General features: G+C 45.9%; 1 protein-coding gene across 1 annotated transcript in view; it reads right to left on the bottom strand.

Moving 5' to 3' along the window:
- The window catches only part of LOC146830013 (GTPase IMAP family member 8-like), a 448,734-nt gene extending 423,925 nt beyond the window's left edge, over window positions 1-24,809 (bottom strand). The window contains exon 1 of the mRNA XM_085604250.1: window positions 24,753-24,809. The gene's annotated coding sequence lies outside the window, so the exon portion shown is untranslated. The remainder of the gene's footprint in view (window positions 1-24,752) is intronic.
- Between the last annotated feature and the right edge of the window lie 225 nt (window positions 24,810-25,034).

Raw genomic sequence — 25,034 nt, 5'->3', positions numbered from 1 at the left:
TCAAGACTGATTTGCATATGGCCATGGCTGAACTGGGGTGGCGTAGTGAGCAAAATAACGATGGATTAAACCCAGAGCTGTGACTGGGGATGAATGTTTTACCAATGTGCAACATTTCGTCCATCATCTTGTGTGTTTTGCTGTTCACCCTATGTGGGAAGGGTATGCCCAGACGTGGGTCCCGTGCTCACTACGCCACTGGAGTCAAGCTATCCTGGCTAAGGAGGGGTGAAACCCCGAAACCGGTCCTAGGATGCTTGATTCCGGTCCAAGGAAGACATGGCTTTGTAGTTCGGGCTGGACTGTTCCCATGAGGCACAGGGTCAAGACTGATTTGCATATGGCTATGTCTGAACTGCGGTGGCGTAGTGAGCAAAATAACGATGGATTAAACCCAAATCTGTGACTGAGGGTGAATGTTTTGCCAATGTGCAACATTTCGTCCATCATCTTGTGTGATTTGCTGTTCGCACTATGTGGGAAGGGTATTCCCAGATGTGGGTCCCGTGCTCACTAAGCCACTGGAGTCAAGCTATCCTGGCTGATGAGGGGTGAAACCCCGAAACCGGTCCTAGGATGCTTGATTCCGTTCCTGGGAAGACATGGCTTTGTAGTTTGAGCTGGACTATTCCCATGAGTCACAGGGTCAAGACTGATTAGCATATGGCCATGTCTGAACTGGGGTGGCGTAGTGAGCTAAATAACGATGGATTAAACCCAGATCTGTTACTGGGGGGTGAATGTTTTGCCAATGTGCAAAGTTCCGTCCATCATCTTGTGTGTTTTGCTGTTTGCCCTATGTGGAAAGTGTATGCCCAGACGGGGGTCCCGTGCTCACTACGCCACTGGAGTCAAGCTTTCCTGGCTGAAGAGGGGTGAAACCCCGAAACCGGTCCTAGGATGCTTGATTCCGGTCCAGGGAAGACATGGCTTGGCAGTTCGGGCTGGAATGTTCCCATGAGGCACAGGGTCAAGACTGATTTGCATATGGCCATATCTGAACTGGGGTGGTGTAGTGAGCAAAATAACGATGGATTAAACCCAGATCTATGACTGGGGGTGAATGTTTTGCCAATGTGCAACATTCCGTCCATCATCTTGTGTGTTTTGCTGTTCGCCCTATGTGGGAAGGGTATGCCCAGATGTGGGTCCCTTGCTCACATCGCCACTGGAGTCAAGCTATCCCGGCTGAAGAGTGGTGAAACACAGAAACCGGTCCTACGATGCTTGATTCCGGTCCAGGGAAGACATGGCTTGGCAGTTAGGGCTGGACTGTCGCCATGAGGCACAGGGTCAAGACTGATTTCCATATGGCCATATCTGAACTGGAGTGGCTTAGTGAGCACAATAACAATTGATTAAACCCAGATCTGTGACTGGGGGTGAATGTTTTGCCAATGTGCAACATTCCGTCCATCATCTTGTGTGTTTTGCTGTTCGCCCTATGTGGGAAGGGTATGCCCAGACGTGGGTACCGTGCTCACTACACCACCGGAGTCAAGCTATCCTGGCTGAAGAGGGGTGAAACCACAAAACCAGTACTTGGATGCTTGATTCCGGTCCAGGGAAGAAATGGCTTGGCAGTTCGGGCTGGACTGTTCCCATGAGGCCCAGGGTCAAGACTGATTTGCATCTGGCCAAGTCTGAACTGGGGTGGCGTATTGAGCAAAATAACGATGGATTCAACCCAGATCTGTGACTGGGGGTGAATGTTTTGCCAATGTGCAACATTCCGTCCATCATCTTGTATGTTTTGCTGTTCGCCCTATGTGGGAAGGGTATGCCCAGACGTGGGCCCCGTGCTCACTACGCCACTTTAGTCAAGCTATCCTGGCTGAAGAGGGGTGAAACCCCGAAACCGGTCCTAGGATGCTTGATTCCGGTCCAGGGAAGACATGGCTTGGCAGTTCGGGCTGGACTGTTCACATGAGGCACAGGGTCAAGACTGATTTGCTTATGGCCATGTCTGAACTGGGGTGGCGTAGTGAGCAAAATAACGATGGATTAACCCAGACCTGTGACTGGGGGTGAATGTTTTGCCAATGTGCAACATTCTGTCCATCATCTTGTGTGTTTTGCTGTTCGCCCTATGTGGGAAGGGTATGCCCAGACGTGGGTCCCGTGCTCACTACGCCACTGGAGTCAAGCTATCCCGGCTGAAGAGGGGTGAAACCCCGAAACCGGTCCTAGGATGCTTGATTCCGGTCCAGGGAAGACATGGCTTGGCAGTTCGGGCTGGACGGTTCCCATGAGGCACAGGGTCAAGACTGATTTGCATATGGCCATGTCTGAACTGGGGTGGCGTAGTGAGCAAAATAACGATGGATTAAACCCAGATCTGTGACTGGGGGTGAATGTTTTGCCAATGTGCAACATTCCGTCCATCATCTTGTGTGTTTTGCTGTTGTCTGTATTTGCCCAGATTACTGGGACTCACAAAGGGGGACATATCCATGCCCCTAAGACAAACAAATACTGAATGAGTTGTCACTCTGACTAGGCCAGAGTCCATCTCACAACCCAGGGTCAACCCTACTACACCCTTATTGTGGACATTGCCACCACCTATTGTAGCTGTACTAGGGGGAACAGTTGCCTTAGGGGCGATGGTGGCTGGAGTAGATTCTTTGGACTTGGTGCAGTCACTGGTCCAGTAAGTTTTCTGTTTACAGATTTTGTACCAAGGTTTCTTTTGGCCTTTTCCCTTGTTACACTGTGACTTCTAATTTGAAGAAGATTTTTGGGTCCCTTGTGAAGACTTCTGGGCTTTTCCCTTGTCCCCACCCTTGTCAGAGATCTTGGAATCTTGCTTCTTTGGGTCACCACCTTGGTTCTGTACCTTCTGCCTCACCCTGGTTCTGACCCATTTGTCAGAAGGTGGCCTGATATATGTTGTCCACTAGTTCTAGTGGGCACCTTGAATCAGTCCAAACAACCCCTTATGGTGAATTGGTTAAAGACAACCTGTATTGAAAGCTATCCTAGTGGTAGCTATGGAGAGCAGCCTTCAGGCTAAGTCTGGAAGGAATTTAAAGCAGCTTGTTTTACCAGTCTATAATCTCTTGAATGATCAAATGAAAGGACATCCACACCAGGTATATATTCAAAATATATGTATTTAGGATAAAACACACCCCTCTAGTCTCTTTATGAGACTGGAGTTCGAAGTGCTTAATTTACAAGTTAGCTATCAACAGTATTAGCACAAATACACGTTTGGGCCCTAGGGGCGCACCAAACCATATTCCAATAAAGTGGTATAAGAACCATGACTGAACTAGACACAAGGCCTAGAGCCTGTAGAATCGCTGGGACCCCAAGGAAGCACCTAAGGTAGTGACACAGGAGACCCACGGGGGCTGTGTGCAGTGTGTAAACACAACACGGGTTCTATGGACAATGTCGCTGTTGGAAATTTAAAGATTATGGACACTTAGAATCGAGTCAGGACCAAACCCTTTTGGACTTAAGAAGTTGTAGGGCTGGCACCCACGAGAGCACTGGAGTACTTGTGTTACCTCACCCAGGGAAGCCGGGTGCATAGGTGTCTTTTGGTGTCGGGTCGTCGATTACAATGGAAGCTGGCAAAGAACTGCTGCTGCCGTGAAGAGGAGAAGTGTCCGAAGAGATCCAAGCATGGATCTAGGATGGAAGGAACTTGAAAGCAGAGGGGACAGAGTCTGGGTCACTAGCCAGTGACCGAGGGCAGGATGGACCAATGCCCACAGATGTTGGGTGCTTCAGGTGAGTTGATGGGTGTCTTGACTCTTCAGCCACGAGGTCCAGGAGGCGTTGACGAAGCCCATGAGCCGGATTCAAGCTGTCCCACGAAGTCTGTCGAGTGCTGCGGTGTCGGCGACCAGAATGGACCCAACAAGCCTTGGCAACGGCAAGTCACTGGAATTCAGAGAAAGGACTGCGGTGCAGACCAGCAAGGTGTGAGGGACTCACCCAGCAAGGGTAAGTCAGGGCATGTCTGGAGCAACCACGAAAGCCCAAGTAGAAGAGGAGTTGCCTTTGTGGGTACCTACTAGCCAACGGGCTAGCGATCGCAAAGGAGCCTCAAGCGGTCACGCTTGAAACTTGCCCAAGGGTTACTTATGGAGTGGAGGCCAGCAATCTTCGGGGCAGGAGGTGCTAAAGACTGGGGCTACTCGGAGCCCAAAGCACAACTTCACGGAAAACGAGGAAGATAGTGTTGCTGCAAAAGTTCACGGTGTCCAGGGGTCAAGGTTCCACGTCACCCACGATAGCCTCGGCGAAGTTTGGAAATTGACCTCTGGTGATGCAAAGACTTCAGTGTCCGGCGTGAGCTTCAGCGATGCAGACTGGTCAGTTGCTTCTTTGGTGCCTGCCAAGCAGGGGAGTCACTCCTTGACCCCAAGGGAGATTTCTTCAGTCTTCTAGTTAAAGTAGAACGTCGAAGGTCCAGGATATATGTTGCAGAGTTTCACCCAGGGTAATCTAAAGGCGCAAGGACTGTGCTCTCATACTTATACTAAGTTTGGGGGTTGGACATACTCTAGGGACCCACCTATAGGAGAGTTTGGAAAGAGGGGTGTTTACACCCATTTCCTTTGTCCAGTTTCGCACCAAAGCAGGGGCAGGTAGCCCCTGCAACTGGTTTGAACAGGACTATGCACAGGGACACCAAGTGTGCCCCCTGTGCAGGACTTCAAAGCACCAGAGAGTGCTCCCACCCAGCCCCAATACACATCTGCCTGTCTGGGGAGGTGGTTACTAGGGGTGGGCGGAATTTGCGAAATTCACAATTATCGCGAAAATGTTAAAAATCTCCGCAAACACGCGGAAATATCGCGAAGATGCAGAAGTTTTTTTCCCGCCCGTTCACGGTATTTTCTGCATGGTCGCGGCTCGCCAACTTACCCATGTGGTTGCTCGCGGGCGCGGCCATCTTGTTTTCAGATGTCTCGCGGTGCCTGATCGCGAGAAGAAAGACGTGATCGCGGGCTAAATGACGTCACTGTGGGCGCGAACTGTCGCGAGACAGCGCAAATGGCTACCAACAATACAACATCTCATGGAGAACGCGACCGGATCGGGAAAACTTGTCGGCGAACGCGGGGATTCAGGTAAGGCGATCGCGCGCACGCGAGAATGTATTATTTTACAGGGTGAGCAAGAAACAAATTATCGCTAAGCTGCGGAATGCGGAAATTTTTACATTTTCGCGCTTTCCGCGGAACGCGAAAATATCAAATTATCGCAATTTCCGCAACCGGAACGGAATATTAGCCCAGGCCTAGTGCTTACACATCCCTGGGACAGGAAACCTCTTGTCCAGGCCTCCCCTGCCACAGTTTCGGTCAGTAGCAGGAGGCCTGACCCGTGTCTGTGGCAGAGGCATCCATTTTGTTATGCCAGGGCTCAGGAAAGTCCTAACGGGTTAGACCAGTGTGAACATGTCTCTCCCTCTAGAAGGGTGGAATGCTACCCCCACCGCCAGAGCTGGCAGGGGGTAACATTCCAAAGTGTTTAACACCAAACACGACATGTTTCCGTGCAGCCATCCCAAGTTAGCATTTACCGCAAGGTTATAATGCACTTAAGAGTATATGGTCAGGCTGCACTCCGAACGCTGCAAAGGGGCTCTGCTCATGCAGGGGCACCCTTTCACATAAAAACCAAGCACTCTGCCTTCAGGATTGGTAAGGCCTGCCATAGGAGTGACTTATAGGATTTATATGTGTGTTCAATGGCAGTGATATAGGTAGCCTATACCGCAGTAAGGGGTGCAAGCACACCCTTAACCAGGCTGCAGTAGCAGACCTGTGGTGCCATTTTGGAGTGCCTCCCAGGGGTGGCATAATACATGCTTCAGCCCCTGGTAGGTCTCTGAGGTACCTATGCCCTAGGTACATAGTATACCATATACTAGGGGCTTATAAGGCACTCCAGAATCAAATTACATATGTACCTAATTTACATGCAAACCATTTTAGAGAGGAAGCAGCTAGCAGGGCCACAGTGAGACTAATGTTGAAAAACAGTGAAACACCAGCAAAAAGTGGGGGTACCCATGTGAAGCAGATCCTTCTCTCCTACAGTTACACCCATTTCCTTTGTCCAGTTTCACGCCAGAGATGGGGCAGGTAGCTCCTGCAACCGGTTTTAACTGGACTATGCACAGGGACACCACGTGTGCCACCAGTGCAGGACTTAAAAGCACTAGAGAGTGCTCCCGCTCAGCCCCAATACACATCTGCCTGTCTGGGGAGGAGGTTACACCTCCCTGGGAAAGGAAACCTATTGTCCAGGCCTCCCCTGCCAGAGTTTCAGTCAGCAGCAGGAGGCCACACCCGTGTCTGTGGCATTCATTTTGTGATGCCAGGGCTGTAGAAAGTCTTTACCGGGTAGACCAGTGTGAAAATGTCTCTCCCTCTAGAAGGGTGGAATGCTACCCCCGCCGCCAGGACTGGTGGGGGGTAGTATTCCATAGCGTTTGACACCAAACACAACATATTTCTGTGCAGCCAGTCCAAAGTTAGCATTTACTGTGAGGTTATAATGTACTTAAGAGTATATGGTCAGGCTGCACCACAAACAGCATTAGAGGAGGTACTCCGAATGCTGCAGAGGGTCTCTGCTCATGCAGGGGCACCCTCTCACATAAAAGACAAGCACTCTGCCTTCAGGATTGTCAACGCCTGCCATTGGAGTGACTTATTAGTTTCATATGTGTGTGCAATGGTAGTGATATAGGTAGCCTATACCACTGTAAGGGGTGCATGCACCACCTTACTCAGGCTGCAGTAGCAGACCTGTGGTGTCATTTTGGAGTGCTTCCCAGGGGTGGCATAATACATGCTTCAGCCCCTGGTAGGCCTCTGAGGTACCTATGCCCTTGGTACATAATATACCATATACTTGGGGCTTATAAGGCACTCCAGAATCCAATTAGGAATGTACCTAATGTACATGGAAACCATTGTAAAGAGGAAGCAGCTAGACTGGGGTCCTGATTAGCAGGGCCACAACCAGACTAAGGTCGAAAAAACAGTGAAACACCATCAAAAAGTGGGGGTACCCATGTGAAGCAGATCCTACTCTCCTACATCGGGCTCTGGGCCTGGTGAGTCAGGGATAGTTACCACCAGTATCAGACAGCCAAAAGTTGGGGGGCACATGATGAATTTGCATCAAGGCCTCTTTCTGCACCTCTGTTGGTTATTTCTGCCTATCTCTTCCTTCTTTCTGCACCTTTCTGGACTTCTGTTGCCTCTTTCTGCATTTCTCTTGATTCTTTCTGTGGCTTTCTTCCTCTTTCTGCACATGTCCTACCTCTGTAGGCATCGTTAGCAATTAGCATTTAAAAAACCTTACAAATTCACTGAAACAAACAAGTTTCAGGGACGTTATAGTTAAAAATTAGCATTTAAAAAACCTTTAAAATTCTCTGAAAAAAACATAGGTTTCAGGGACGTTATAGTTAGAAATTTGCATTTAAAAAACGTTTAAAATTCACTGAAAAAACCATAGGTTTCAGGGATTTTATAGTTAGAAATTAGCATTTAAAAAACCTTAGAAATTCACTGAAAAAACATCAGGTTTCAGGGACGTTATAGTTGGGTGGACATTTCACTAGTACAAAACCAGAGAAGTATGGCCGTTATAGTTAGTTGAGCTAACTATAACTCGAGCCCCGCAATGCACTGCTGATGATGTCACATATTACATCATTCAAGACATGGTCAGTGACATCACTGATGCCATTACTGATGACATCTCAAAGGACATCACTGATGACATCAACCATGTGATAGACAGATGCACCTCCTCGCCACCTAATATAACCTTGGTAACACCTTCTCTAAAATACGGACTACCATTTCCAAAACTAAACACACACCAATACCAGTTACTACATACCCACTAACTGATTCATAGGTCTACACACACACCCATGTATTCACCTATACAGTCACTCATACATGCAGTCACTCATCAATACAGCACTATTATATGCATTAATACACCTATAGAGACACTCACACACTACCCCTCACCCATAGAGTTACTCACACACCTAGCCAGTCATGCACATAATCAATCACACTCCCATTTACCCACCTATACAGTTATATACACACCACCTCACTTATTCATATATATACTAACATATACCTACGCTCTTATGCAATCACTGATACGAGCACACACTCATCCATACAGTTACTCTCACATTCACTCACTTTCACATATAGTCATTTATATACTCCAACACTCACAAATACTGCCTTTCACATATGTAGCTACTCATACATGTACTACTGAGATATCAATTTACCTACCAACACAGCCATACATACACTCTCCCACCCATATAGCCCTTCACAGATGCACTGTTGAACCCATACACCCAGTGAATCACCTACTCACACATCCATGCAGAAAGTCATACACCCCCCACCCACCCACACAGATACTCAGGCACACATACAGATACTCAGACAACCAATCAATAACCCATATAGACACTCATGTAGCTTCTCACCAACCCATGAAGTGGCTTACACACCAACTGCCAGACTGATACAGACATTTACATAGTTTAGTCACTAACCCATGAATTCACTAAGACACATTGAATCACTCAATTATACAGTCAGTCACGCACCTACTAAATCATCCATTCTGACACTCATACACCCACTCATTCTTCAATACACCTTGGCATATATATATATAAAACATATTTAAACTTTACAGAAATACACAGTCACTGGATGATGTCCTCAGTGAGGTCATCAGTGATGTAATTTGCGGTCATCAGTGATGTCATCAGTAATGTCACTGACCATGTCACGAATGATTTAATATGTGACGTCATCAGCAGTGCATTGCGTGGGTGCGCGTTATGGTTAGCTCAACTAACTATAACGGGCAATTTTCTCTGGTTTTGTATGAATGAAATGTCCACCTAACTATAAAGTCCCTGAAACCTGTTTTTTTTCAGTAAATATATATATTATAAAGTGGTACCCCAAATACCCAGGGTCTGTAAATGAAATGCTACTAGTGAGCCTGTTGTACTGGTTGTGTCACCCACACGAGTAGCCTCTTAAGCATGCCTCAGGCCTGCCACTGCATATACTGTGTGTGCAGTTTACTGCCACTTCAACTTGGTATTTAAAACCCTTATCCAAGCCTTAAACTATCCGTTCATTACACCTCAGTCACCCCTAAGGTAGGCCCTAATAAGCCCATAGTGCAGGTTGCTATGTAAGTAAAAGGTAGGACATGTACTTTTAAGTTTAGCATGTCCTGGAAGTGAGAAAACACCCACATATGTTTTTCACTACTGTGAAGTCTACTCCTCTTCTAGGTTAACACTGAGAATTCCCTAATACACTTTTATGCTGTTATTCCTGATTAGAACGGAGTAACTCTGCCATGTTTTATATCTTTGGAATGGTAATGATAAATTCTCTTGACTGGTAAAATTGGAATTAACATTACTCGTTTATAAATGCCACTTTAAGAAAGTGAGCAGTCTCGGAACTTACAGCTCTGTGTGCCTGCAGCCTGTCTGCAATTAATGCCTGGAGATGATGAAAGCTTCAGTTTGTTCATTGCCTCTAGACAGCGATTAACATGGGAAGAGTATGTGTGCCTGAAATCACATCTGCATTCTAATGGTTCATCCTGTGCAGGATGGGAGGGAGGACCTGACACAACTGAATAGGCAGTGTCCTTTCTCAACACAAAGGGCTGATTACCCCCTATGGATAGTTTTTGGGCCATGGTTGGGTTTAAAGGAATTCTGTGTATATCCAAGACCCTTCTTTAAATTCAATCCGGTGGACTGGCACTGGCGTAGAACTGAGACAACCGCATCGCCACCACCACTGAAGGTTGATTGATACATCTCTCCAACGAGTGAGGAGAGACCCAGTGCATTGGCTCAGAATCAATGCACCGCGGACCCGGTGCTTCACCTTCAGAAACCAATACATCATCATAAATGCATGTGGAAAATGAACGCATCCCTCCAACTGTGGGAGTAACATCAATACATCCATTTATTCATCCTGCATCTCGTCTTGCAACCAAGGATCAAGGTACTTTGTTTACCGGACCCTGCGTGGGTCCTGTAGCTGATCTGTACTCCTTCACATGGGGACCGAACTCTTGACTTTGCTTGGTTCATCGCAACCCTTTTTAACCCCTAAACCGCTATTTGCTTCTAAGCACTAGAATTCTTTTTATTATTTAGATATTCATATCTCGACTTGTACTTATTGGGTTTTTGTTGTTTTGGTCTTGTTTTATTAATAATATAACAAACTGTTATTCTAAACCTGTGTTGAGTCTGTTTGAGGTGTTTAATGGTATTACTGTGTGTGTATGTGTGTTGCACAAATAACTTTGCATATTGCTTCTTTAGATAGGCCTGACTGGTCTGAGACAAGCTACCAGACAGTAAGCACAGGTTATCTGTTAGTGTGTATCGGGCTTACCCTGACTAGGATTATGGTTTCTCAGAAACTCAACTTATAACAACAAGGCATCCTCCTGTTATGAAACCTGGGATGTCATACCCTGTTCAGAGGTCTCAGGCCAGACAAAGGCTACTGTGCCAAAGCTGCTGTGTTGGGGTTGTTTGCCTCTTCTGTCTTAGGCTCTGTCCTACTATGGCTATACAAACTGAGCCAAGTCCAATCCAGTCAGCTGTTGACTTTCATTGGCAGCGAGGATGACCAGCCATAGGATTCTCAGGGAGATTTATGTAGGGTACTTAGGCTCACCTCTCTACACCACCCTCAGCAGTAGTTAAAGACAACTGTCCAGCTGAGAAACTTTCCTTAAAAAGACAAGTAGTGTATAACACAGAAACCAAAATATAACACACTACAATAATGCTGGAACATTGGACTGGCAGAGGAGAGTTTCGTATGCTACAAAGTTCAACTTCCTCAAGGGACTCCATCCTCCCTCCCTCTGTCTCAGTCTCCGGGGTCTCAGACTTAGGGGCGGATTACAATGATGGGTGGACCGGAGTCCGTCCGATATCGATCTGAAAGTGGGACCGACTGACCTTTTGACGGCGGTCCCAAACCAGAAAGTAGGATGCGACCGGAAACGGATCGGTCGCTATCCTATACTTTACAATTGGAGCATGCATTCCGACTGAAATGCATGCTCTCATTGTAAACAGACAAGGTGCAGTTTATCCCTGCACCTCGTGGCAGGCACCTCAAGGTGCAAACTACAGGGTGCAGGGATCAAAAGAGGGGCATCATAGGTGCCCCCTCGGCCATCATTTGGAGGCCGTGCACCCATGGGTGCCCTGATGGGGGCCCCAAACTGGACGTCCGACAGCCTTTCTGTTTAGGAAAGGCCAGCACAGAAAGGCTGTCATAATCCGACATCGTAATCCCTTGGGCGGAAAGAGCCACCTTTGGGAATACTGAAGTCCTTCCGAATGGCAGGTGGGCTCTCTGATCCCATCACCAGCCATTCAGAAGACCGGTTTGGATTCCTTTGCGACTGACTCCATCGAAATGGGTCGGTCAGAAAGGAATTCGAACATCCGATTATGATGCGGTCGGAAAGGCTCAGACCGACGCATCGTAATTGGACCCTAAATGTGGCATGGTCTTTAGTATGGGTGCAGCCCTTTTTGCACTTGTCTTAGTATAAAGTCTCTGTCAGAAATCGGGTTGTTGATTGACTGAGGTGTAAGCCTTGGTTAGCAAAATCCCCAATCCCAGGCACAACAAGTCACTAAACTAACCAGTGCTTAACCCTGGGTAGCTTGTGTGATCATACATTGTTAGAGTGGAGCAGAATGTAACTATCTGATGCACTCTTTTGATCTGAGGTTGATTAAGGCATTTGCTTTGATTAACATCTGGTAGATGTTTTGATAATTAATTGCTATGATTATGGGTATTGATCAAACTTTATGCTTACTGTCTGTTGAAAATTGTCTCTTTTATTTTTCATTTTCAGTTTCTGGAGATTAGAAATTAGATTTTTGTATCATCATCAACAATATGCATTCCAGTAGTGACATGTGAACTTTGACTGTTGACACTGTAAACATATGTTTCCAGTGGGAAACTACCTTGTTTTATTCTTACACGAGACTGATGATCCTCTTTAGGAGAGAGAAAGGTGGTGCATTTTTATTGTTTCCAGTGTCTTTAATTCCTGGTGACTCGGAATTGGTTTAAACATTAGGAGAGATTGTACCATTCAGTTTGGTGTAGTGGGTGTGTCTTTATTCATTTCAGTTCATCCAATTCCTATTTATCTGGGTTTGATTATACATTAGAAGAGATCGACTCATTTAGATTGAAGTAGCAAAGAGTGAGTCACACAGTTACCTTTTTGGGCCCCTTTTTAGGTCTCGGACTAGGCAGCGCATGCGCTGTCTCATCGAGAGATGCTGTATACAGTATAGTAGGGGAAGCTCCGCCCACTTTCCGTCCATGTTTTTCATTGGCTTTAATCAGAAATGCTGCATTCTGATTTGTTTCTGGCTTCTTTGTCTCTCCTCCTGATGGCCATGTCGTCATTGTAATCCTTACATGGCTATCAGCCCCTTTACTTTGCAAACTCTTTTGTTTCTCTGCCCCCCCTTCCCTCCCGCAGTCTGTAAGTTCTCTGGCAACCCCACCCCGCCACTCCCGATCATGCCATCTTGGAGTCACGCACTTTTGTTTATAATGCAATAGGGCTCGTGTAATACGAGTCCTATTGCATTTAGAAATGCTTGTTTTCTCGTCTGATTGGCTGGCTGAGTTGCACACTTTATTTTGCCTGACCTGTCCAGCTGGCTAGATTGTGCATGCGTCGTACAGCAGACGCTAAACAGACGCCCCTGCGCATGAAGCATTTTTTCTCTCTCCCCCGGCGCAAGACGGAACACGCAGACTGGTAAGATTTCAGAGTCCTCTTTAACAAGCACAAAGAGCAAGTTAGATTGTCAGATACTCGTTCTGAGGCACCGACATCTGTGCACAACAGCACCAACTCAAATACATGTGATGACATGACAATGTACAAGTGAAGACCAAAGTAACCAACGATCTGTATCGACATACATACTTTTATGGACGACTCCAAATACCATGTGAGCATTAGCAAAGGCATATTCCATATATGCATTGATTGCTGTCCTAATGAGTACACACATGAAGGTGCAGTTACTCCCACAGACATGCATGCACTCATGCGCTTGAGCAGACATCTGAAGCGAACACATGGGAGAGACAGGGAAAGAAAAAGACAAGTGTGCAGGGGGAACAACCTTTACAACGCAACTTTTACAACGCACTACCATTACAACAAAACTATTACAACGCAAAGTCTGTTACAACGCATGCCATTACAACGCAAGTCTTTACATCGACTTGCACTAGATGGCGTGCTAACATTAAAAATAAGGTAGTTTACTATCCAAACACCTTCCCTACTGCAACGTGGACTGGAGTTAGAATAGTAAACTACCCTTTTTTAATGTTAGCACGCCATCTACTGAAAGTCGATGTAAAGACTTGCGTTGTAAAGACTTGCGTTGTAACAGATTTTGCGTTGTAAAAAATGCGTTGTAACGGCATGCGTTGTAAAAGCATGCGTTGTAACGTCATACATCCGTGTGCAGACATGCCGCCAGGGTCCTGTTTGCCGCTCTTCCACTCATTCTCAGGTGCACGCAGATAAATAACACACACAGGGCAGCCTGGACAGTCCCGCTCAGGTACTCGCTTCACCGTACCTGAGGTAGCCATGTCACAGAGCACTGTCATTGCGCATACCTGAGTCTAGCATTGCCTTGGTGGCTGATCAGTGGACTCTGAATGAGGCAGAGATTTTCCGCCCAGTCTGCCCTTGACCTACATGAAGTATATCTAAAGCGTGGTGCCCGGGTCGAGACAGGGATGAGGGGCTACAAGCAGCGCACTCCATTGTTGACTGTGTTGATTGATTTGGGTGAGCTGCACATAACAAAAGAAATGCGCAACTGCCATTCTGGAACCTGACACATGCCTTGTGCTTGAAAAAATAACACAAAGCGTGTCTTAAAATGAAGGTGCTTTAAAGAGAATATATTATGGCGGCCATCATTCTTGAATCAAAAAACATAACATAAGTTAAAGCGCGGCCGCGCAGCGTAAAGAAAAATACGCGGTTGCAGGAAAGCATGTTGCAGGATAGTTAAATCGGGGTAAATGAGTTTCTAATGCTGGCTACAGATTATGTTAGAGGTATTGGTATATATTGGCACCTAAGAAGCGCGAGCAGCTTTAGAACATGTGTGAGAGAGGTAGCATAGCATGTTGCTCCTATGCAGGAGACTGTGACCTGCATTGGTGGTTGGGAGAAGTCTGTGGTTGGCTGCTGCTGTTTAGACACAATCTTGAAACAGCTTCCACCAGAATGTAGCCTTCTCAGCCATCACCTGCCCTGTACACAGGCCCACTGGGCCAATGGAAGCCCCGAGGCGAGGCCCAACCTCTTCTGTAGGTTGACAAAGTTATGGGACAAGAAAAGGCATTTGAGTAGGAAAGAAAACCAAAATGTGCAGCATATTATGTGATTAAGGGCAAACTACGGAATTTATAATGTCACATTATTGTTCCACTATTTTCAGTTCTTCACAGACTGACACGTCGGTTTCTTACAATAACCATTCACATCTAGAAGAGCTTATTCGCAATATAACTCACCAACAATTACCAATGTAGGCTTTTGTCTAGGCGCAGAAACACTGCTCAATAGTGTGCATTCTACCTCTGGAGTGCGACATATAGTGCAAATCCTATGCAAGAAGGTACTTGGTGGAAAACAAGCCTACATTTACATGCTTACTGCAAATGTAAGGGGTGCCTCATTTATTCAACCATCCCGCTTACATTCTAAAACCTGTCTTCAGGTTTGGGTTTAACATGTGTTTATGGTACAGGAATTCTGGAGGCACCACTTTTCATAGCAGAATTCTGCATACTAGAATAACACGTTCGGGCCGAACTTGAAAGCAAAATCAGCAATACCAAAAATGTTCAAACCAGACACAGGCCGCAAGAGGACAGAAGTGTCTTGAATCAAGCCTTAGCTGGGAGAAGCTGACAAGCCTCACTTGCTAAACCCTGAACAGTAAAGTGCAGCCACGCTCTAGGAAAAGTTGCACTGAGCAGAAATGGGGGAATGAGGTTTCGTCACGGTTGCCCTCTTCAGCTGAGGGACCTAGGATTACAGCTCTTGCTACACACTTCTTCCCATCGATGACATGTGAACCTTGGAGGGCTCCAATCCTTAATAAACAGCAAGCGGGTGCTGTGGGTGCTGTCCAGTGCTTAATTTGAGCCTGCGGTTTCCGGTGCTCAGCACCGGCACTTAATTGGTTTATGGTGCTCGGCACCAGCACTTAATTGATAACACCACACTTGGGACAGTGTGCCATATGGCTGTGCTGCTCATCTAATTTAGGGATGAGCAGAACAATAGCTGTTTATGAATACAATATACATTAAAATGCCTAATACCTACCTCCTCAGCCATTCCTTTATCTTTGGGGACCTGGAATAATCTGAACTGTGAAATGTTGACAGGGAGAACCCTGATTGTAGTGAGCACTGTTCCTACTGAACCAAAGTTCTGCGATACTAACAAACTGTTTTGACTAATATACAAAGCTTACTTGCTAATTTAAGAACAAAAAAAGCAGAATTTTTTCCAAAGGCTGATTATTTTGCAAGCAATCATCAATAGTAATGCAATACATTTTTGAATCAGTGTGCCAATACATATCCATCTGATAGCACAAGAAAATATTTAGGCATAACAAAAAAAGTAGAATCTTAGATTCCTTGAATATAGACGAAGCATAAATTTGTACAGTACAGTTTTCTAGTACAATTGAAGTTTTCTAGTACACTGTATCCCTGTGTAACAATTCACAAGTTTGTTGCGTGGCCCATAGATGTCAAAAGACCAAAGCCCAATGCATTTTAGGACTCTCTGGTCCCTTCCTCAGGGGCAGTATTCTATAATCAAAAAGAATTGACATCATATGTAATAGATGAGTTAAGTTCCGGGAGACTGCCTAATTAGAGTAAAAGAAAGATTAAAGAGTGGAATTTTAGAAAAGTGAAATGTGCGGAGAGTCCAATATCTTGTGAGAAAGAGAAGATAAAGAGAGAAAAAATATAAGCAGAAAAAATTTGGAATAGACAGAGTTTATTATAGAATACTTCCCCTGAGGAAGGGGCAGTATTCTATAATATTCAAGGAATCTACGATTCTACTTTTTTTGTTATGCCTAAATATTTTCTTGTGCTATCAGATGGATATGTATTAGCACACTGATTCAAAAATGTATTGTATTACTATTGATGATTGCTTGCACAATAATTAGCCTTTGGAATTAATTCTGCTGTTTTTTGTTCTTAAATTAGCAAGTAAGCTTTGTATATTAGTCAAAACAGTTTGTTAGTATCACAGAACGTTGGTTCAATAGGAACAGTTCTCACTACAATCAGGGTTCTCCCTGTCAACATTTCGCTATTATCAGTGTGTGTTGCCAGCACACATACGTAGTGTAGCACACTTGTTTTTATTCATCAACATCATTGAGTAACATAGAATCATTGAGTGCGCCTCTATTCCTTTAACATAATCTGAACTGTCGCACCTGAAGTAAGAGAGAGATGGTTAGTAAATGTTTTGGCAGTGATGACAGGGGTTATGGGTGGTGCCAGCTGCAGTGGCCTCCTGGTCAGGGCCCTGGCACTTATTATTTTACAAATTAAGCACTGCTGTGAAAGGTTATTTTAGCATGCTCTTGATGTCAGAAAATACAGTATGAACCTTAAAGACAACGAGTATTTAGTGCTTCTACTACACACTGGGAAATGGTAGGTAGTTGGCTTCAAAGAGGAACAAAATCTTATCCCACTTATAGCCCCGCATCCCACATCTTTTCAAAAATAATTTTCCCAAATTGCATTTCTGGGAATCAAAATAGAGGTACGGCGCTTCAATCTCTTTCATGTGCCACTCTGCTAACTTCTATTTTGCAGTTGTTTATCGTAAGCATGAAATATAGGAGATTCTATTCATATGATTTACTTGTAGAAGATTGAGGAAAACGTGACTTCTCTTGGTGCTGTGATTTGTGTTCATCTGCAATGTTTCTGTCCCTGTGATCTGTTCACAGTGAATTCTCTGATTTCATACACTGCACTGTGCCTGGTTACCAATGTACTCCACTGTAGTAGGACTTCTGAACTTCGCAGCAGTGTGCGCTGTGTCTAATCAACTTGACTGCTGTGTCCATTGTGTCTGGTGTACTTGACTGCAGTGTTCATTGTGTCTGGTGTACTTGACTGCAGTGTTCATTCTGTCTGGTGTACTTGACTTCAGTGCTCATTGTGTCTGGTGCACTTGACTTCAGTGTTCATTGTGTCTGGTGCACTTGACTTCAGTGTTCATTGTGTCTGGTGTACTTGACTGCAGTGCTCATTGTGTCTGGTGCACTTGACTGCAGTGCTCATTGTGTCTGGTGTACTTGACTTCAGTGTTCATTGTGTCTGGTGTACTTGGCTGCAGTGTTCATTGTGTCTGGTGTACTTGACTGCAGTGTTCATTGTGTCTGGTGTACTTGACTGCAGTGCTCATTGTGTCTGGTGTACTTGACTGCAGTATTCATTGTGTCTGGTGTACTTGACTGCAGTGCTCATTGTGTCTGGTGTACTTGACTTCAGTGTTCTTTGTGTCTGGTGTACTTGACTGCAGTGCTCATTGCAGTGCTCATTGTGTCTGGTGTACTTGACTGCAGTGTTCATTGTGTCTGGTGTACTTGACTGCAGTGTTCATTGTGTCTGGTGTACTTGACTTCAGTGCTCATTGTGTCTGGTGCACTTGACTTCAGTGTTCATTGTGTCTGGTGTACTTGACTGCAGTGTTCATTGTGTCTGGTGTACTTGACTGCAGTGTTCATTGTGTCTGGTGTACTTGACTTCAGTGATCATTGTGTCTGGTGCACTTGACTTCAGTGTTCATTGTGTCTGGTGTACTTGACTGCAGTGTTCATTGTGTCTATTGTACTTGACTTCAGTGTTCATTGTGGCTGGTGCACTTGACTGCAGTGTTCATTGTGTCTGGTGCACTTGACTGCAGTGCTCATTGTGTCTGGTGCACTTGACTACAGTGCTCATTGTGTCTGGTGTACTTGACTGCAGTGCTCATTGTGTCTGGTGTACTTGACTTCAATGTTCATTGTGTCTGGTGTATTTGGCTGCAGTGTTCATTGTGTCTGGTGTACTTGACTGCAGTGTTCATTGTGTCTGGTGTACTTGACTGCAGTGCTCATTGTGTCTGGTGTACTTGACAGCAGTATTCATTGTGTCTGATGTACTTGGCTGCAGTATTCATTGTGTCTGGTGTACTTGACAGCAGTATTCATTGTGTCTGGTGTACTTGACTTCAGTGTTCTCTGTGTCTGGTGCACTTGACTTCAGTGTTCTTTGTGTCTGGTGTACTTGACTGCAGTGTTCATTGTGTCTGGTGCACTTGACTTCAGTGTTCTTTGTGTCTGGTGTACTTGACTGCAGTGTTCATTGTGTCTGGTGCACTTGACTGCAGTGTTCATTGTGTCTGGTGTACTTGGCTGCCGTGTTCATCGTGTCTAGTCTACTTGACTGCAGTGTTCATTGTGTCTGTTGTACTTGACTGCCGTGTTCATTGTGTCTGGTGCACTTGACTTCAGTGTTCATTGTGTCTGGTGCACTTGACTGCAGTGCTCATTGCAGTGCTCATTGTGTCTGGTCTACTTGACTGCAGTGTTCATTGTGTCTGGTGTACTTGACTTCAGTGTTCATTGTGTCTGGTGCACTTGACTTCAGTGTTCATCGTGTCTGGTGTACTTGACTGCAGTGCTCATTGTGTCTGGTGTATTTGACTGCAGTGCTCATTGTGTCTGGTGTACTTGACTGCAGTGTTCATTCTGTCTGGTGCACTTGACTGCAGTGTTCATTGTGTCTGGTGTACTTGACTGCAGTGCTCATTGTGTCTGGTGCACTTGACTTCAGTGTTCATTGTGTCTGGTGTACTTGACTGCAGTGTTCATTGTGTCTGGTGCACTTGACTGCAGTGTTCATTGTGTCTGGTGTACTTGGCTGCCGTGTTCATTGTGTCTGGTGTACTTGACTGCAGTGTTCATTGTGTCTGGTGTACTTGACTGCAGTGCTCATTGTGTCTGGTGCACTTGACTTCAGTGTTCTTTGTGTCTGGTGTACTTGACTGCAGTGTTCATTGTGTCTGGTGCACTTGACTGCAGTGTTCATTGTGTCTGGTGTACTTGGCTGCCGTGTTCATCGTGTCTAGTCTACTTGACTGCAGTGTTCATTGTGTCTGTTGTACTTGACTGCCGTGTTCATTGTGTCTGGTGCACTTGACTTCAGTGTTCATTGTGTCTGGTGCACTTGACTGCAGTGCTCATTGCAGTGCTCATTGTGTCTGGTGTACTTGACTGCAGTGTTCATTGTGTCTGGTGTACTTGACTGCAGTGTTCATTGTGTCTGGTGTACTTGGCTGCCGTGTTCATCGTGTCTAGTCTACTTGACTGCCGTGTTCATTGTGTCTGGTGCACTTGACTGCAGTGTTCATTGTGTCTGGTGTACTTGGCTGCCGTTTTCATCGTGTCTAGTCTACTTGACTGCAGTGTTCATTGTGTCTGTTGTACTTGACTGCCGTGTTCATTGTGTCTGGTGCACTTGACTTCAGTGTTCATTGTGTCTGGTGCACTTGACTGCAGTGCTCATTGTGTCTGGTGTACTTGGCTACCGTGTTCATTGTGTCTAGTCTACTTGACTGCAGTGTTCATTGTGTCTGTTGTACTTGACTGCAGTGTATTCACTCCCAATGCTTTTCGCTGCGGTGCTCTGTGCCCTCACTGGATGCTTCCTTGCAGATGTGCTTGGCTGCAGTGTGCTCCATGCCAATGCTCTTCAATGCAGTGTGTCGTGTACAGTCACATCCACATTGCCTAACCACTCAACACTGTGCAATGCTCTTGACGCACCTCACTCCAATGGATTGTGTACCTGTTGTTCTTTAATGGCAGTGTTCCATTTTCTCTGTCTCCACTGCAGTATGTTAGCCTTGATTCTCTTCACTGCAGCGTGTTTTATGCTGCACAGTGCTCTATACCCAATGCCTACTATGCTTATTATAACAGGTGCAGGGCGGATATTTTTTCTCTTGTACACCTGAACGTCAGTTGCTAAGGTTTCAGATTGCTTATGCGAGACATTTTCATAATTTCAAAATTCGATGGGAGCATGTACTTTTCCTGAATGTTCTCAATATTTCTGATGTGTGATAGGAGCGCCTGGATGATTTCTTGAAAATGACTGAAACCAGGGGGAATTGGTAGTGAAAATTAGAAAGACCCTAAAAGCCTTTACAGGAACAGGGGTTGGTGGGGAAATGCTGCATTCACTAAAGAGTTAGATTAACTGAATCTTGTGAGAAGTTGGCCTGGCATATGCTGGTCACTAGTTCTAGTGGCCACCTTGCACCAGTCCAATTCAACTCTTGGTAGATAGGTTTAAAGACAACCTTTTGAAAGAAAGCTATCCTAGTGGTAGCTGTGGAGAGCAGCCTTCAGGCTAAGTCTCTGAGGAATGTAAAGCAGCTTGTTTTACCTTATAATCTCTTGAATTACCAAATGAAAAGACACCACACAGGTATATATATCAAATATATATGTATTTATTACTAAATATACTCTACTAATCTCTTTATGAGATTAGAGCCAGGTAAACTTTCAAAAGATCAACAGTTCTCAATAAACTAAGCACAAAGATGGCTGTAGCCCTAGGGGCGTACCAGACCATATACAAAAAAAATGGTATAACAAACTCGACTTGCAAAATGAAGAGGCCTAGGGCCTTGGGAATCGCTGGGGCTTCACTTCTGCAGTGTTAGCAGGTAAGTAATCAGCCCACAGAGGACGCGTGCAGTGTCTAAACACACACGCGGGTTTCTCATAGGTTTCAATGGCAAATGTCACGGTTTGTATTTTACAGTTCTAGGGCACTTCGGAGTGGACAACAAGCAAACAACTTACAGGGTAAGTATTTCGAGAGCCAATACACACTTGGGCGCCGTAATGCAAGAGTTACCTCACCCAGGGAAGCCGGGTGCATAGGTGTCCTTTGGTGTCGGGTCGCGATGCTGTTTTCAATGGAGATCACTGAAGACTTGCTGCTTGTGTCGTCGAGAGAAGTGTCCGCTGGAATCCGAAGATGGATTGGAGTTGCAGAAGACCTAGAAATTGAGGGGACAGAGTTCAAAGTCACTTGCCAGTGACCGGTGGCCAGCAGGATAGATGACCACAGCTGTCGAGTCGTTTCCGGTCGCTGATGTCGTTTTTTCTCTTTGCCCACGAGGTCCAGGAGAGATCGATGAAGACCAGCAACTGGATTCGGAGCGTTCCACAACGTCTGCAGCTGTTGACGGTGTCGGCACTCGGATTGGAGCCAACAAGCCTTGGCAACTGCAAGTCTCGTGTGGATGGAAGATTGTCGATGGAGCAGACCAGCAAGGTCCGATGGACTTACCCAGCAAGGGTAAGTGAGGGCAGGCCCGGAGCAACCAGAAGAGCCCTTGAAGTCGATATGGAAGTCTTCTGGGAAGTTACTAGCCAACGGGCAAGCAACCGCGAAGACGCCTTTGCAGGAAAAGTTTACCAACAGCCCACGGTCACTCGGGACGAGGTAGGCTGCTGATTTTTGGTACTATACCTGCTAGGGACTTGGACAACAAGTGGTCCAAAGCACAAGTTTGTAGCACGTAGATTAGGGCTTGCACTCGAAATCAGTGTACGGTTCCCTGGTATCGCTGTTCCTCATCACTCGTGGGGTCCAGATGCCACAGCTTCGCTGGGGACTCAAAATGGCCGTCAAGAGGTCAGGAAATCTGCTTCAGGGGATGCAGGGACTTCGGGCTCCGGCAGGAGCGGTAAAGTTTGCAACCATTGTTCAATAGTTTTGGTGCCTGACAAGCAGGGGAGTCACTCCTTGACTCCAAGGGAGATCCTTCTGTCTTATAAAGGTAGTAGAACGTGGAAGGGCCAGGATTCTTCTTCGTAGAGCGTCGTCCAGGTGTAATCTGAATTGCATTGGCAATGTTTGGTATCTTATAGTGAAAAGATAGGAGGGACTAGCTCTATGGCCACTCCTCTAGGAGGGCCAGGGTAGTGGGTGGTTACACCCACTTCCCTTTGTCCAGTTTCGCGCCAGGACAGGGGCAGGTAGCCCCTGAACCGGTTTGAGCTGGCATATGCACAGAGGAGCCTACTGCTTCCCCAGTGCAGGACTTCAAAGGCACTCTAAGAGTGCACCCACCCAGCTCCAATACACTAAATCCTGTCTGGGAGGTTGTGACACCTCCCTGTGACAGGAAACCCTTTGTTGAGCTCCCTCCACTGCGAGTTTCGGTCAGCAGCAGGAGGGCAGCCCGGTGTCTGTGCTGGTGGCATCCATTTTGTGATGCCAGGGCTTTAGAAGATTTCTACCGTTTAGTACAGTGGGTACATGTCATCCCCTCTAGAAGGGTGGGATCATACTCCCACACCAGTTACTGGTGTGGGGGTATGATTCCAAGATGTTTGACAACAAACACAACATGTTTTGATGCAATCATTCCAAAGTTAGCATTTACCGCGAGGTTATAATGCACTTAAGAGTATATGGTTTAACCGCATCCACAAACAGCAGCAGAGAATACACTCTGCCAGCTGCAGAGGGGTCCTGCTCAGGCAGAAGCACCCCCTCACATAGTAAACCAAGCACCCTGCCCTTGGGATTGATAGGGCCTATCATAGGGGTGACTGATAGGTTTATATGTGTGTGTGTAAGGTGAGATATAGGAACCTATACCTCAGTGAGGAGTGCTAACACTACCTCACACAGGCTGCAGTAGCAGGCCTGTGGTGTCAGATTGTGAATGCTTCCCAGGGGTGGCATAATACATGCTGCAGCCCCTGGTAGGCCTGTGAAGTACCAATGCCCTAGGTACCTAAGGTACCATATACTAGGGGCTCATAAGGTACCGCAGTATCCAATCACTAGTGCATCTAATATGCACACCAATCATTTAAGGGAGTAAGCAGATAGGACGGGGTCCTGGATAGCAGGATCCCAGCCAGACTAGTCAAAAACCATGCAAACACCAGGAAAAAAGTGGGGGCAACCATATAGTCAGATTCCACCTTCCTACAAATCTAACAAAAATGGAATGCAGTGCCAGTCTCCTAGTACATGCCTGTTTATTGTTGGAACATAACCTTTCTGTGACAACAATTGTGCATTCTCAGAGCCAATAGCTCTGGTGAAACACTTATAAGGTTCCAAAGGCGACGCTGGCACAAAACACATGATGACCCTTGGGCAGGAACTTTACATATTTCACTCCTCATATTAAAACTCCTTTGTCGAACATGTTGCATGACATGCTTTCTTGCAACATTCAATGTGCCATGCATGCTTTTACTTTCCAATCAGCCTGGAAAAATGGTGGCCGCGTCATTGAAAGGAAATAGGTCTCGCATTTACAAGAGTTTGGCCTATCGGCATTGTAAATGAAAATGCTTTTTATTTATGTGCTAATTAAAAAAATAAAAATAAAAGGCATTGTCATTTACAATGCCAATAGCCTAAACTCTGATAAATTCGAGACCTATTGCATTGCAAATGCTTGTTGAGACTAATATTCGTTTCTGATGCTAGTTATTTGCCAGATCTATTTTATTGCTTGACTGAAATATTTTCTATTGTACTTTTTCTGTTCAGGGGAAACCTTTGGCATGCTCATAGAGCACATAACTACATTATGCATGTTGAATTTGGTGTATTGAATAATGTTTTTGGGGTTGCTTACCTAATTTATTTGTTCTGGGCATCATGACTGTATTTTTGAATTCTATTAGGATCTATATTATTGTGCTAATATTTAAGATGATGTGAAGATATGATCGTATTACTGCATTTTATACAGAATGTTACATTCCATGAAGACTGGTTGCTATGTTCGAGGTTGCCATAAGTCACCTTTTATCCTGATTAGGCTAGGTGCTCAGGTGAAGCACTGCGAGCTAGCAAGGAATAGGGTCGACATTTGTTGATGGTATAGATCGATTCTGTCTCTGTATCTTGATATTTATTTTGTACTACATATTTGGTAACTACCGTATAACATTTCTTTGGAAAAGGCAGACTCTCTCACACTCCGTATCTTCCAGTGCAGCCTCTCTCCGGGTTCACTCTTGTGATTCCGATACCAGACTGTGCCCTCCTCACCATAGCTGCTGTCAACTGTGCCCCCCACTACCCCCCATCTTAACACTTGTGCCCTGTATGAGGCCAAACAACTCTGCAGCCTTTTGAATAACAATTCTCCCTCGAGAGTTTTCTGATGTTTTTAATTATATCCCAAAAGCGCCCCGGTGGAATTTAAAGCGCTTTACATGATCTACCGAATACGTTCCATGATTCTGTTTTTTCCGCCAGAGGGAGGTGAGGTCATTTGCCCAGGATCACAGGGTGACATACAGAGGCCAGGATTTGGAATCAAACCATGCAGATAAAAGGCGAAGTCCATTCTGCTCAAGACGGTCAGGAGCAGCTAAGCACGATGCTGCAAGAACAAGACCGGACGCCCCAGTGTGTAAACCCCCAGCGCTCCCGGCGCACGAGTCACCTGCGCACAGAACTCACCTGAGGCTCGGAGATGACTCTGCTTGTTTCTGCCCACTCGACGGTTGTGCAGCGACTTCACCGGGACGCGCAGTGGTTAAATAGCAGCCCAGCCGGCTCCGCCCTCGCTCACTTACCAATGTGGCCACACGAGGGAGACACATACCTTCAGGAGCTCGAGAAGCGTGAATATCAGAGCCTGACGCACAACGGAGTATTGCCCTTTCCAAGGCTACGCCGCCGCTGACTGTACAAAGGCACATCCAGTTCTCAGCTCAAAGACAGATCGCAGCGCCGGCTGTG

This window comes from Triturus cristatus, chromosome 5_1, assembly GCF_964204655.1.
Source record: "Triturus cristatus chromosome 5_1, aTriCri1.1, whole genome shotgun sequence".
Classification (NCBI taxonomy): Eukaryota; Metazoa; Chordata; class Amphibia; order Caudata; family Salamandridae; genus Triturus; species Triturus cristatus.
This window is presented reverse-complemented; position numbering and strand designations above follow the sequence as displayed.